At 38.8% G+C, this 16550-nt stretch overlaps 1 pseudogene across 1 annotated transcript; it reads right to left on the reverse strand.

The window, feature by feature from the left end:
* Nucleotides 1-1681: 1681 nt before the first annotated feature.
* On the reverse strand, nucleotides 1682-15808 carry LOC309700414 (cytochrome P450 2J4-like; annotated as a pseudogene). Its single transcript, XR_014280809.1, has 14 exons — nucleotides 15702-15808; nucleotides 15489-15624; nucleotides 14862-15049; nucleotides 14536-14677; nucleotides 14114-14286; nucleotides 11653-11853; nucleotides 8921-9083; nucleotides 8618-8767; nucleotides 7770-7930; nucleotides 7188-7364; nucleotides 6963-7101; nucleotides 6253-6440; nucleotides 2400-2541; nucleotides 1682-2293 (listed from the first exon to the last, which is right to left on the reverse strand). The product of XR_014280809.1 is annotated as a cytochrome P450 2J4-like (transcript).
* Between the last annotated feature and the right edge of the window lie 742 nt (nucleotides 15809-16550).

Raw genomic sequence — 16550 nt, forward strand, 5'->3', positions numbered from 1 at the left:
CAGGTTCTGAAAGGGATTTCTGAAAAAAATTAAGATATACAGCTCTGCTATCTGCGAACATTGAGGAAGACAGCAAGCTAAACAGTAGTGATGCTTGTAGGGTTACTGAAGTTAGACTAGCTGTAAAATATTAAGATGTGCTACTTGATCGCTAGTGACACAGTTGTGTTAGCATAATAGACTTTGACAGTTTTGAGGGAGAGTGAGTCCAAAAGTCCGCAAAACTACAGATATCAAAGCAACTGCAGAGCGAAAACAATTAATCCTCCTGACAACTTTGTGGTGTTTACTGCCAGGGGTATGCTACTATATCCATTAAGGAAGGGTTTTTCTCAGCCTTCGTCAACTGAGACGGGCAAAAAGAGTCCCAGGTCCACTCTCAGCCAGGCCAAGTTTGTTTACTATATTGGTTAAAGATGGGTGATGCATCACCTTCTGACAGCGAAGACGGGCAGATAGCCTCCCAGGTGCATCTTAGCAGGGCTGAGTTTATTTAACCCTTTCTTTGGACTTATCACCGTTGGCCATAACACAACCAAAGGTTACTTATTGATCCTAATTACTACATTTGAGACAGTATTGGTCAACATGTCCTCATACAACAAGTGGCACACACTTCATTAATGTAATTGTAGATAATATTTGACCTAAATATGTGGGTCTTGTGATTTAAACATGTAGGTTAGATGCTTATCACAATGATTCCGTTATATAAAACACTCCAGTGTAGGTATATATATATAGTGTACGCGAGTATATATGATTACATAGTATATATGTGAATATATATGTCATAAATTGTGGAATTCTTTTTTCTGGCAGCCACATTTGGGACCAGCTGTAGTTCGTGTTTGGTTCATGCAAATGTATAACAAATTGCATTGATCAAACAAAGAGGAATTATAAGCATGGCATGGCAGCTAGATTCCTTTGGATCAAACTGAGCTGAACTTAATAAGTCGCCTAAGCCAGATAGAGCAAGATTGGACTAAATTGACAGTGATGCTTATTTATGCTGGGTTTTTACAATATTGGCCCACATTTATAAGCAAGGAGCCCAGCTATATATGAATAAGGTCAGTGTGCCATTGTCTACTTTACTTACATGAAGTAATTGTGCTCTTGTGATGTCACCAATGTCAGAAGGATTTAAGCACCTGGCAACCTAGAAGTGCTCCAGTTCCTGTGACCTGTTTATCCATTTCCTGCAAAGCTGACAGTAGTGCAGTATCTTCCAGACCAAGCTCCTTTCTGGACAGCTTTTGCAAGAGGATCTTAACAAAGAGGACAACAGAACTCCAGATTCTTAAAGGAGAGTTAAAGTATTGTAAATTGAACTAAAAGAGAAACAATACCCCAGAGGTACAGAGGTTTGGATGCCCAGTTGCAGCCCAAACACTCTCCCCACAACAAGGAAGTCATGATCCAAATCAAGTACTTCATACCATGTATTCTATACTTTTTTGGTATTGCAACCATCATGGCACACCTGCTGCTCATATATTTTTACATTTCAAATGATTAGTTTTAGAAGTATTTCTAAAAGGATTTCAATGCTCTCTCTACTCTTGCCACCCTAGATTTTCTCTTACTTGTCGTTTTCTATCTCTAACGTCAAACACACTTCAGGTAAAACAAAAACCTTTGACTGTGTGTTAATGGTGTAAAGAGAAATGAAAAGTCAAGCTTGAGATTTTTTTAATGGTAATTGTTCAGAATTAACATTCATTTCAGGTAAAGTAACAATTTAGAACAAATGATTCTGTAAGCCTTCAAATACAGTGGAAAGTTTTCTAACAGATTACTTTGATTGTCCTTAAAAGGGACAGAATCCACTTTACTTGTAAAAGCAATGAACCAGGCAGGTATCTCTGAAATCGTTAACCAGAACAGAGACTCAATCCTTTCACTTGCCTTAATGTCAGAAAAAAAGGATAAACTAATCTCAGTTTTTTGGTGGTTTAACATTTTTAGTAATTTCTGTTAGAGTACAATAGATTTATATTGTAAAAGTTAATGAAAAAGGTCTACTGGACTACAAGAACAAAAACTAAACTGCATTAGATGATAAATGTAATAAAGGAGTGATTTATTTTCAGTTTGCCATAGTTGATGGTTTAACGTGGTACAGCACAGAGGCGGTAAGGTTTGGGACAGCGTATGCCTCCCAACTGGAAATCCAGACTGGGCTGCTCTCCAGCAGGTGGCGAAAGAGAAAACCTTTGGAGGAGGGAAGTAAACAACAGGAATAACTCCATCCTGGCCAGCTGTTCTCCAAGACACACACGCTTGCCTGAGAATAAACAGTAAGTCATGAGTTTTATTCAAACAATTTTTTTTACTACACTTCTGCAACAAACCAAGGATGCATGCCATTTGGCTAAAAGAGTACAACAAACCTGCAGAAAATGGAAGGAAAGCATCTCTCTTACGAAATTTACCATCCTTGTCCAGAAAGTGTTGAGGATTGAAAGAGTGTGGAGTTTCCCACATTGACTCATCGTGTAGGACTGAGTCCAGGGTAGCCAGTATCATGGTACCCTGAACAAAAAAACCCCCAAAAACCCCACAAAATAATCTTAAGACCTGAGATACTGAAATTGGAAAACCAACAAGTAAACAAACAAACAAATCTAAATTGTTACTGAAAATTGGTTTAATTTGCCATATGACAGAATCCAAATCCAATTTATATAGCATTTTAAAAAAACAGAAACATCTTGATGCATGCTCATCCAGGTAAGTAAATATCCAAAATTTGATTCTTTTCATCTGGACGTAGCATTTTCAGTGGGAGAAACATTTCATCACTCATCCAAGTGACTTCTTCAGTCTCAGCTGACTGCAGGTTTCCCCAGTCTTATAAACAGTACATTTACATAATGACTGAAACCAGCCCACTGAAGGAACAATATGCTGGGAGGCCAGTTGGGGAATGGCTGCAATCACAGCATTGTACGATGGCGAAAGATGTACCCTTAGGCCCCCTCCTCGATTAAGAGGTGGTCTTTCCCTTTTCACGTAAATGGCCTCCTTGACTCCGCGTTCAAACCAGCGTTTTCACTTAGGCAGTAGTTGTCCTTCTCTCCTGGATCGGCTGGAGCTTTCTTTTGGTGCCTTCCCATCTTTGACAAAAGTCCAGCTGGGATAACTACGTTTACTCAGGGACTTCTTGATGTGATGTTCTTCTGCCTCCCTGGTCGCTGTGTCTGTGGGGATTGTGTTATGTCTCTGTGTTGTAGCGTCCTGATGACACCCAGTTTATGCTCCAGTGGATGATGAGAATCAAACCTTAAATACCGATTCATATGTGCAGGTTTACAGTACAAATCAGCTTTTAGATGTCCCCCATTACTGATGGAAATCTCACAGTCTTAGAAGGCTAACCTGCCATTTTTCATATCCTCCCTGGTGAAATTGATGTGTCGGTCCACGTGATCCGTGAATTGTGGTACGTCCTGAGATTTGATTTTCACCCAGGTGTCATCCACATATCTGAACTAATGACTTGGTGGTGTTCCAGGGTAGGATAGCAAAGCCCTCTTTTCCACTTCTTCCATGTATAAATTGGCCACGATAGATGAAACTGGGGAACCCATGCACACCCATGTTCCTGCCTGTAGAACTGACCCTTGTATGTGAAGTAGGCCGAATGAAGATACAGTTCCAAAAGCAAACACACTTGGTCAATGCTGAGAGTGGTTCTGTTGCTGAGGTTTGGGTCATCCTGTAATCTCTTACAAACTACCTCCAACGCTTCCGTGACTGGGATGCAAGTGAATGGTAAATGGCCTGTATTTATATAGCGCTTTACTAGTCCCTAAGGACCCCAAAGCGTTTTACATATCCAGTCATCCACTAATTCACACACACATTCACACACTGGTGATGGCAAGCTACATTGTAGCCACAGCCACCCTGGGGCGCACTGACAGAGGCGAGGCTGCTGGACACTGGTGCCACCGGGCCCTCTGACCACCACCAGTAGGCAACGGGTGAAGTGTCTTGCCCAAGGACACAACGACCGAGACTGTCCAAGCCGGGGCTCGAACTGGCAACCTTCCGATTACAAGGCGAACTCCCAACTCTTGAGCCACGATGTAACATCGTACGATGTAACAGTGAAGAGAGATGTAACATCGTACGAGACCATGGTTTCATCCACCTCCATAATGACATCTCTCATCTTCTCAACAAAATCCAAATGTAAATGTACTGTTTATAAGATTGGGGAAACCTGCAGTAAGCAGAGACTGAATAACTCACTTGGATGAGTGACGAAACGTTTCTCCCACTGAAAATGCTACATCCAGATGAGCAGAATCAAGTTTTGGGGTAAAAATCAGAAAGTTTGCCTAAAGTGCTGTACAAGAACAAAACAATAGATAAAATGAAGGATAAAAACATTCACATTTAAACACATAAAACATAAAAGCATAAAAAGCATATCAACTCACACCAGTCTAGACGCTATTGAATAAATGTGTTTTGAAAAGAGACTTAAACAGGAAGTGAAGATGCCTGTCTAACATTTAAAGGCAACATATTCCAAAGTTTGGGAGCCACAATTGAAAAAGCTTGTTCTCCTCTAAGTTTCAGCCTAGTTTTTGGGACAACCAAAATCATCTGGTTGTTGAAGTACATCAGAAAGGTATGGAGGAGCAAGACCGTTTAGGCATTTCTAAATCAAGATTAGGACTTTAAAATTCATTCTGTGATAAACAGGAAGCCAAAGAAGAGGGGACAGGATAGGGAAGATATGTTCGTGCCTGTGTGTACCAGTTAAGAGACGGGCAGCAGCATTTTGAATAAGCTGAAGATGTGAGAGGGATGATTGGCTGACTCCAGCGTAAAGTGCATTGCAATAGTCAAGCCGAGTTTAGATAAAGGCATGCATTATTTTCTCTAAGTCACGCCTTGACAAAACTGACTTAAGCTTTGCTATTTGCCTTAACTGGAAAAAGCTTTTTTCAAGACAGAGCTGATTTGTTTATAACATTTAAAATCAGAGTCCATAATGACTCCCAGATTTGTGACATTCTATTTGATGTATGACCCAAGCCAACCATAATTAAGTGGGGTGCATGAGGTATTATTAGGCCTGAATATAATTACCTCTGTTTTGCTTTCATTGAAGCTCAAAAGGTTGAGAGCCATCCAAGCCTTGAAATCTTCAAGGCAGTTTAAAAGGAGTTGGATGGAGCCTGGACTATTAGGTGCTAAAAGGCTAGTGAGGTGAGCTGATGGAAAAAGGCCATGTAACATTGTCAAAAGATCTAAAAGAGCTATTTAAAACGGAAGCGATTTTATTTGGCCCAAATCGATTTTCCAACCCTCCAGATGTTAATTTCACTGTTTTGACCTCTTATTTGAAGAGTTCAATCACAAATCTTGGAGTAAAGATCGATTCTGCACTTACCTTTGATGACCACGTGAATGGGGTGATAAAATCAGCATTCTACCACCTCAGACGTCTATCGAAGGTCAAGCCCTTTTCTCTCCAAACGTAACTTAGAAATTGTAATTCATGCTTTTATTACTTCACGCCTGGATTACTGTAATTCCATTTTAATAGGGGCTGGGCACTTTGTCACGCTTACAATTAGTGCATAATGCTGCGGCTTGATTTTTAACTGGTAGAGGGAAATTCGACCACATCACTCCGGTTTTGGCCTCTCTACATTGGCTTCCAATCGAATTTAGGATCCTGTTTAAAGTTCATTTATTGGTTTTTCGGAATCATCAGAATCAGAATACTTCATTGATCCCTAGTGGAAATTATGAAAATTGTTTTTGAATCTTTCAATGGTTTGGCAACCATCTATTTGTCCGATTTGTTGAAGCCTTATGTTCCCACTCATTCCCTTCAGTCCCTAAGTCACGGCTGAAACTCAGAGGAGACCGGGCGTTCTCTATTGTGGCCCCGTTGCTTTGGAACAATCTTCCTCTTCATATTAGACAAGCTACATTTAAATTTCTTTTGACATTTTTTCAGTGTTTCCTGTAAAAATCTGACTTGCTACCTCTTTGTTCTAGTGTGGCTATTTTTAAGTATTTGTCAGTAAATACAATTACATTTTAATTTCAAGTAAAAGTAATTAAAATTCAATTTTATTAAAGAGGAATTATGCCCTCAGTCATAGGCTATATTGCTTTTGAAGACCTTTGAAGTCAGCCTCAAGTGGTTGAATTGGTAGAAAAGGAATACTTTAGTCTACAGCTAGCTGCCAGAAAGTATTATGGATTGTGTACCTTTGGGATTGTGTATTTATCCACTGTAGTTTCATTGCTTGTCATACGAAGCACATTGAGAGGAATGATGTTGGCCATTCTCTGAATCTCATGAATGACAGCATCAGTATAGGGCATGTTTTCTCGGTCACTCACAGAGGGCTGTCTGGACGAACCAACCACAGCATCGATCTCAGCTTGAACTCTCTCTGCACAGTGAAAACAGGATACAATCAGAGTGTGTATCAAGGTTATTACAGTAACCTAACACTAAGTGAGAAACTAAAAGTGAGTGTAAAAAAAGACATTCCAAGTCATTAATACCAATACTGGATTACTGGACTACTTAATAAACTATGAAATATAAACAGAAACATGAACAGGAAATATATTTTTAGTTTTAGCATTTGTGAATTAGTTAACCTTTGTCAACACAACAAGCAAGAGGAGACAATCGAGCATATATCTATTAAAAAGTGAAAATATAAATGTTAATCTGCCATCTTTACAAAATGCAGATTTTATATTGTCACACATATGCTGGACTTCTTGTTTCCTGATATATACTGCTGTTTTATATTAAAAGAAAGAATACAATTGCACATTTTAGAGTAACAGAAACTAAAGTTAAAGAATTAGATCTTCTCTGGAAACTAACAGAATTTTTATTATTTCTAAACAAAAATTTGACATGACAAAATACAAGGTGCCGTTGAGTATTACATACATACCTTGTATATCAGGGTAGTAGATCATGTAAAGCAACCCCCAACGTAAAGTAGTGGCAGTAGTTTCAGTTCCAGCAAAAAACAGGTCCATGGTGCAAGCGTGTAAGTTACTGAGAGAAAAACTTGAATCTTTCTCCTCGTTCTATCAACAGAAATTAAAATCTGTTATCAAACTTCATTACAAGACCAAAACGAACAAACATAATAGAGATCGAGCACAACACTCACCTTTGCCATTTCTATAAGAAAGGCATCAATATAGTCTCTCGGTGACGCTGGGTCAAGGATTTCTCTGTGTTCTCTGATCCTGATATCTACGAAGTCCTTTATCTCTTGTGTCAGAGTGAAAATTGTCTTATGAGGTCCAGGTAGCCACTTCATCAGCCAGGGAATTATGTTGTACATCTACACCATAGGAAGATAGATTAATCCATATTTAATTACTGGATAAATATTCATGTGGCTGTGTGCTCCACATATGAAGCTGTGCATTCGGAAAATTATGAATAAAAATCTAGCGAAGGATTCCACAGCAGCAGAAGTGGTGGTAGAAATATAATTGCAATATATTAGAGGGCAAATTCAGCAAACTTTTTTTTGTTTGTTTTTGTTTTAATGAGACAGGATGCACACTCCACCAAAGCTGACAACGATGACAAAGATGTCATTTTATAGTCACAATATTTAATTACAGTTATTTAATTTGCACATTTTAGTTATTTAAGACGCTTAAATTTGGCTTGTGCATTTTCGATAAATCGTGATGTAATGTGATCATTGCATGATGTAGCACGGTAGGAAGAGGTTCACCTGTATTGAAATGCTTCCCTGTAAGCGCACAACTTCTTTGAAGTTATGAAGAATGGACTGGTACTGCTGATCAGTGTACTCAAATCGATTCCCAAACACCAAACAGCAGATGATATTTGACACAGCATTATTTATCAGTAGCTGGACATTAAATGGCTTTCCTGTAAATGAAGACAGAAAATATAGTGTCATGGTTAATGTGTCTGAGGAGCGGACCCAAAAGCAGATACACAAGGGACAGGACTAAAATTTAACAAAAAGCGAGCCATTTAGTTTGGCTGATAACTACAACAAAAACAAAAGCACAAGCAAACAAAGGTGAAAAACTACACAATAACTTAAACTGGGGAAAAAACTAGCATAGGACAAGGAAAAGCTCTAACTATAAACCTACAAATGAACATGAGAAACCCAAGACTAGAGAAACATGACATCCATGGACCATGAGGTGAGAGGTTAGGCTGAAGAAACATACATGGACAAACATAACAGAGAGGGGAGACATGGAACAGAACATGAGAAGGCATGTAAACAGGAAGGGGAGATGAGACACCTTGCCCAGACAACATGGGAATAAATATGACAAAACATACAGCCAAAGCATAGAACTACTAAATAAGAGAAAACTAAAACTTTCCAAAACACATTAAATTCACAAAAGAACTAAGACCTCAAAATGCTGGGTCACAGACAAAGCCCCCTGACACATGGGGGACAAGTACCCATGTCATAACAGTAGGTAAACTCTACTGAATGGTGGCAATAAGCCTCATAACTTCAGTTCTATCGCAGAGAAAGGTGGTGATCTTTGGACTCTTCGGAAAAAAGCATAGATGTCTTTTTCATGCCTTGGTGTTCTGTGAAAGCCTCTGAGAGATACTGGCACTCCTGCTGGATGTATAACTCCAGGGTCTTCTTGCCAAGACCAAAGTTTCTTAGGGTATGAAGAGCAAATCTCCTCTGCTGCCTCCATGGATAACCATTTGCTATCGCAAGACCTTTGAACACACAAATACACAATATTAGACTGAATGTAACAAACACTAGCTACATGCTTACAGCTCTGATTTGGTGTCTCAATTATGCTGTTCACTGTATTCAACACTAACTAAATATCTTTTTTTTTCAGTGAAAAAAGAGAAAAACAGAACCTTCATTGCCAAATAATTCTTCAAATAGTGGTACGGTGGGTCGATCTATGAAGTCGTCTCCTTGCTGGACCAGGGCTTCTTTCACAAACTTGTAGCTATTAATGACCACGGTTCTTCCACCAAAGATTCTGATGGTGAAAATGTTTCCATATTTCTTTGCAAACTGAACAAAGACAGCAGGCAGATGTTGTGGTTCAACAGTACTCAGAGAATTAATACTGCTTCTACATCCTTACTACAGATACTATAAGATTGCAGCAATGTTGCCTCATTAATATTATATCTCTTAACAAGAACCCAAACTGCAAACACATGAGAAAATATTTAAAAAGACAATATAACTGAAAATGCAGCTCTGACTGAACCCTCTTGAGGTGGTCTTCAAAAACCAAACTCAAGCAACAAACCTTCTCTCTTGTGTGAATAAAGGCAACTGTAGATAAAGTTCACTGAGTTAATGATTGCCAGAGTTTTAAATGGCAACTTCCCTGAACTTGTCCTTAGTACTTTAAAAGGTGAAGGTCCTTTTACTATCCATATTACAAATATTCTTCCACTGTGGAAAAGTAATGGGTATTGAAAAAAGATGCTCCTTTAATTCTTGGATACTTTATTATTAACTCTTCGGAGGAGGTTATGTTTTTGGTAGCATTTATATCCATGCATGCCAGCATTTTGTTTGTAAACCTGAAAGCTCAATAGTAAAATTTGTTGTTATTTATTGTTTTTGTTGTTATGCAAATGCATTTGCAGCCAAATATCTTGTCATATTTTGACCTCGAATGTAATTTATACATTTCATATCTGCCTTTCTTTCAGGGTGACCCCAAGATGCGTCATATCTTTAAAGAAAGTTTTATTGAGAGAAAGAGAAAATTAGCTAGAAATATACTGTAGTATCATATTGTATAATAAGCTCAAGTTATTTATATTCAGTTCTTTCAGTTCTTGTTAGGAGAGACGGCATCCATCCCAATTTGGATGGAGCAGCTCTCATCCAACAGCTAGACCTTAGTGCAGCATTCGATACTGTTGACCATAATATCCTATTAGAGCGATTAGAACATGCTGTAGGTATTACAGGTACTGCGCTGCAGTGGTTTGTATCATATCTATCTAATAGACTCCAATTTCTGCATGTAAATGGAGAGTCCTCTTCACACACTAAGGTCAATTATGGTGTTCCACAGGGTTCAGTGCTAGGACCAATTCTGTTTACATTATACATGCTTCCCTTAGGCAGTATCATTTGAAGACATAGCATACATTTTCACTGCTATGCAGATGACACCCAGCTCTATCTGTCCATGAAGCCAGATAACACACACCAATTAGTTAAACTGCAGGAATGTCTTAAAGACATAAAGAGCTGGATGGCCGCTAACCTTTTGCTTCTTAATTCAGATAAAACTGAGGTTATTTTACTCGGCCCTGAAAATCTTAGAAATATGGTATTTAACCAGATTCTTACTCTGGATGGCATTACCTTGGCCACCAGTAACGCTGTGAGGAACCTTGGAGTCATTTTTGACCAGGACATGCCTTCAATGCACATATTAAACAAATATGTAAGACTGCGTTCTTCCATTTGCGCAACATCTCTAAAATTAGGAATATCCTGTCTCAGAGTGACGCTGAAAAACTAGTTCATGCATTTATTTCTTCCAGGCTGGACTACTGTAATTCATTATTATCAGGATGTCCTAAAAACTCCCTGAAAAGCCTTCAGTTAATCCAAAATGCTGCAGCAAGAGTCCTGACAGGGACTAGAAAGAGAGAGCATATTTATCCTGTTCTTCCCTTCATTGGCTTCCTGTTAAATCCAGAATTCAAAATCCTGCTCCTCACATACAAGGTCTTAAATAATCAGGCCCCATCTTATCTTAATGACCTTGTAGTACCATATCACCCTATTAGAGCACTTCGCTCTCACACTGCAGGCCTACTTGTTGTTCCTAGAGTATTTAAAAGTAGAATGGGAGGGAGAGCCTTCAGTTTTCAGGCCCCTCTTCTGTGGAACCAGCTTCCAGTCTGGATTCGGGAGACAGACACTATCTCTACTTTTAAGATTAGGCTTAAAACTTTCCTTTTTGCTAAAGCATATAGTTAGGGCTGGACCAGGTGACCCTGAATCCTCCCTTAGTTATGCTGCAATAGACGTAGGCTGCCAGGGATTCCCATGATGCATTGAGTTTTTCCTTTCCAGTCACCTTTCTCACTCACTGTGTGTGAATAGACCTCTCTGCATCGAATCATATCTGTTATTAACCTCTGTCTCTCTTCCACAGCATGTCTTTATCCTGTTTTCCTTCTCTCACCCCAACCAGTCGCAGCAGATGGCCCCGCCCCTGCCTGAGCCTGGTTCTGCCGGAGGTTTCTTCCTGTTAAATAGGAGTTTTTCCTTCCCTCTGTCGCCAAAGTGCTGCTCATAGGGGGTCATATGATTGTTGGTTTTTTCTCTGTATCTATTATTCTATGATCTACTGTACAATATAAAGCACCTTAAGGCGACTGTTGTTGTGATTTGGCGCTATATAAATAAAATTGAATTGATTTTACAAATCAATACCTATTATCCATTAATATAACCATAAATATAACATTTTTGTAATTAAAGCTACCCTTATCTGATTTTTACTCCACTAACATCTTAACGTACTTTTAAGGAACAAAGAAAGAAAATAAATATATTACAAATAAAACACTATTCCCTTAATAGTAAACATGTGTACCTCTCTGAACTGCAGGTGTATTCTATCAGGCCTGATGCGATGGATGTCACCGAGAAACGGGAGAGCCCACGGTCCAGGTGGGAAGTTTTTCGGCACTCTGTTCTTCCAAATATCAGACAACAGCAGGAAAACACAGAGAAATATTAAAATGCTCCTCCCATCTATCCACTCCAAGCCAAGAACACTGTATAATGTCTCCATTTAAAGTTCTTAATGTGGAATGCTGGATTACTGCAGTGTTTTAACTGTGCTGCTACCACGAAACAAAGTGCGATCAGACAAATGGGTTCTTAAACACAAAGGTGAAGGAAAGACTCGTGTTTGCGCATCTGGACTTCAAAATAAAAGCTGGTAATGGTGGGGTTATTTTTAGTGTTTTCACATGTGGGACGTTATTGCTTGCAAAAAGGCTACACGAAGATTATGAATGAGTTTCCTTTTTAAATTCCTTTAAGAGACCTTGGATTGGCCATGGAATTGTTTGAACTAGTGTTGGATGTGGACCCAGTAAAAGACCTTTCCCAGTGAGACACAACCGGTGAATGCTGGGATGTTCCTACAATATTTATGTTAAGACTGTTGCACCCATGTAATGTTTAAATGGCAGCTTGGTGATTTTTAGCCCTGGTTGTTGTTTTTTAAGGCCCAGGCTTGTTTTTATTGTAAATAAATGAAATGTTCTTGATCACCACACTGCGGGTTTTGTACTCCTTGGCTATCATTCTATTTTTTAGCTGCTCTCCAACCAATGGAAAGGATTTTTTTTTAATTTTTTAAATTTATTTAGTGATATAAATGCTGGCAGCACAAGGAGATGATGAGTGAGGAATAAAGAAGATTCAAAAATTTTAAATTAAAAGCAAGTATAAAGTTATTCAAATACAGTAAGAATGATCAAATTAAAATTGATCACTGGAGAAGGTGATGAAAGGAAAGAAAACATATCTAAACTTCTCAGGGAGGTTTTTCACAGGAATGGTTGCCCTGATGGAAAAGGTTCGGTTAGTCTTGATTCTCACCTGAACTGTGGGACAACCAGCAGAGCCTTGGCTCATGGCCTTAGTTTATGACCAGTGGTGTACGATGACAGGAGATGTGATAAATATACTTTGGCTGAAGCTCATAGAGAGCTTTAAAGGTCAACAAAAAACTCTTAAAACTAGTTCTATAATCACTAGGTAAAGCCAGTGAAGAGAAGCTTAAATATGAGTGTGGTGCCGCATTTTGGAACAGCTGTAGTTTGTGTTTGGTTCAAGCAAATGTATAACAAATTGCATTGATCTAACAAAGAGGAATTATAAGCATGGCATGGCACATAGCTAGATTCCTTTGGATCAAATTGAGCTGAACCTAATAAGTCGCCTAAGCCAGATAGAGCAAGTTTGGACTAAATTGACAGTGATGCTTATTTATGCTGAGGTTTTTACAACATTAGCCCACATTTATAAGCAAGGAGCCCAGAATGTGAGGTCATCGAGCCATAGTCTACTTCATTTACATCTATAAATTAAGTAATTGTGCTCCTGTGATGTCACCAATGTCAGAAGGATTTAAGCATCTGGCAGTGGAGTGCTCCAGCTCCTGTGACCAGTTCATCCATTTTCTGCAAAGCTGACAGTAGTGCAGGATCCTCCAGTCCAAGCTCCCTTCTGGACAGCTTTTGCAAGAGGATCTTAACAAAGACGTTGCAGCCCAAACACTCTCACAATGACAAGGAAGTCATGATCCAAATAAAGTCCTTCATACCATGTATTCTATACTTTTTTGGTATTGCAACCATCATGGCACACCTGTTGCTCATATATTTTTACATTTCAAATGATTAGTTTTAGAAGCATTTCTAAAAGGATCTCAATGCTCTCTCTACTCTTGCCACCCTAGATTTTTTTCATTTTCTCTTACTTGTCATTTTCCGTCTCTAACGTCAAACACACTTCAGGTAAAGCAAACGACTTTGACTGTGTATTAATGGTGTAAAGAGAAATGAAAAGTTATGCTTGAGATTTTTTTTAATGGTAATTGTTCAGAATTAACATTAATTTCAGCTAAAGTAACAATTTAGAAGAAATGATTCTGTAAGCCTTCAAATACAGTGGAAAGTTTTCTAACAGATTACTTTGATTGTCCTTAAAAGGGACAGAATCCACTTTACTTGTAAAAGCAATGAACCAGGCAGGTATCATATACTCTGAAATCCTTAAACAGAACAGAGACCAACTCCATTATTTCACTTGCCTTAATGTCAGAGTAAAAAGGATGAACTAATCTCAGTTTTTCAGTGGTTTAACATTTTTAGAAATTTCTGTTAGAGTAGAATAGATTTACATTGTAAAGGTTTGTCAAAAAGGTCTACTGGACTACAAGAACAAAAACTAAACTGCATTAGATGAAACATGTAATAAAGGAGTGATGTATCAAGCTGAGAATCAGACATTTTTAGTTTGTGATAATTCATGGTTTAACGTGGTACAGCACAGAGGCGGTAAGGTTTGGGACAGCGAATGGCTCCCAGCTGGAACTCCAGACTGGGCTGCTCTCCAGCAGGTGCAGAGAATGAAAACCTCTGAAGGAGGGAGGCAAAGAACAGGAATAACTCCATCCTGGCCAGCTGTTCCCCAATACACACACGCTTACCTGAGAATGCATAAGACAGCGTTATTCAGATAATTTACAAAATATTAAATCGTACCACATATTATTAGTGCACCTCTGGAACAAACTAAGGTTACAGTGAACACCTATGGCCTACCAACCAACGATACGTAAAAAATTGCTTAGGCAAATAAAGACATTGTGGTGGCAAGACGATTACAAGGAAATACAGTATTGGGTTTCATTTTGCTCTTTTTAGAGTAGAACAAGAGGTTTTAACTTCCAACCAACCTGCAGAAAATGGAAGGAAGGCCTCTCTCTTGCGAAATTTACCATCCTGGTCCAGAAAGTGTTCGGGGTTGAAAGAGTGTGGAGTTTCCCACATTGACTCATCATGTAGGACCGAGTCAAGTGAAGCCAGGATTATAGTTCCCTGAAGAAGTATGACACAAAAACTGATCACTTAGAAACAACGTGATAATCAGTTGTTTTTTGCTTGTTTGTTTCTTTGTCTGTTTGCTTTTTGCCTAGAGGTTAAAATGTTTTTAATTCAAGAATAAGCCAGAAAACTTTACTAGGAAAAAAAAAGGCACAAACACTTGTTGCAGATTGTGTACCTTTGGGATTGTGTACTTATCAATTGTGGTGTCCTTGATTGCACTGTGAGCCAGATTCAAGGGGATAATGTTGCCCACTCTCTGGATCTCATGGATGACCGCATCAGTATAGGGCATGTTTTCTCTGTCAGCCATAGACGGCTGTCTGGATGAACCGATCACAGCATCGATCTCAGCCTGGACTCTCTCTGCGCAGTGAAAACAGGAAACAAGTTTAAAAATAAACAAAGTAAACTAACTGAAACGACTGTGTGCTTTTAAAGCTATCAAGAATAAACTCAGAAAAGTAAAAAATTGTCTTTGTTAAGTTGCTCTTTGTTAACACAGCAAGTATAAGGAGTCTACAGGACAATCACTCAAATACCTTCACACATGGTTTTGACATTGTCATCCTGATTCTGGTCTTCCTGTTCCCTTACAAGTTCTACTCATTTTAAATTAACAGAAAATGTGAAAACAAAAAAGTGATAACTGAAACTGATAAATTTAAAATAAATTTTTAAAACTTAGAAAATTCAAAACTATGCTGCAAAGATGGCTGGAAAAAAAATCCTAATACCACTAACAATAAATATGTGATAGCAAGATAATTACAGCAAATGCAGGCATGGTGGATATTATGCACACCTTGTATGTCAGGGTAGAAGATCATGTAAAGTAGTCCCCAGTGTAAAGTAGTGGTTGTAGTTTCACTTCCAGCAATAAACAGGTCCATAGTGCATGCACTTAAACTGCTGTGATCAAAAACTGAATCACTGCCCTCCTACCAGAGACAGGAATAAATAACTGTTGACATATTTCATTTGAAATGCAAAAAGGAAAACACAGCACACCACTCACCTCTCCCATTTCTGTGAGAAAAGCATCGATGTAATCTCTCGGTGATGCTGGGTTAAAGTTTTCTATGTGTTCTCTGATTTTTGTTTTTATGAAATCAGTTACGTGTTTCGTCAAAGTTAATATCTTCTGATGAGGTCCGGCAAGCTACAGTTGTAGCCACAGCTGCCCTGGGGCAGACTGACAGAAGCCAGGCTGCCATATCGCGCCATCAGCCCCTCTTAATGCATGCTTGTCTGTTGGAAAGTTGGAAGAAACACAAAATGATGCATATGTATCAAACAGAAAAATATGTGAAAAACAGTGTGATATTTTTATGCCTTGGTGATCTGCAAAAGCTTCTGTGAGATACTGGCACTCCTGCTGGATGGATAACTCCAGGGTCTTCTTGCCCAGACCAAAGTTTTTGAGTGTATGAAGAGTAAATCTCCTCTGCTGCTTCCACTGATACCCATTTGACATCAGAAGACCTTTGAACACACACACACACACACACACACACACACACACACACACACACACACACACACACACACACAGGTAATAGAAACTAATTAGAACATCTTAATATCCCTATTTTGGCAATTCTGATGCTGTTTGGGCATTAATTATAAGGGAGATTCTTTTGAACAAAAAACAAACAAACAAAAAAACCCACCATTATTTCCAAGTAAGTTTTCAAATGAGGGTAATGTGGGACGATCTATGAAGTCATCTCCTTGTTGGACCAGCACATCTCTCAAAAGCTTGTAGCCATTAAGCACCACAAGTCTTCCGCCAAAGAGTCGAAGGCTGAAAATCTTTCCATATTTCTCTGCAAACTGAACACAGAGAGTGGACAGGTAATGTTGT

The sequence above is a fragment of the Aulonocara stuartgranti genome, assembly GCF_965226115.1.
Source record: "Aulonocara stuartgranti genome assembly, chromosome: 23".
NCBI lineage: Eukaryota > Metazoa > Chordata > Actinopteri > Cichliformes > Cichlidae > Aulonocara > Aulonocara stuartgranti.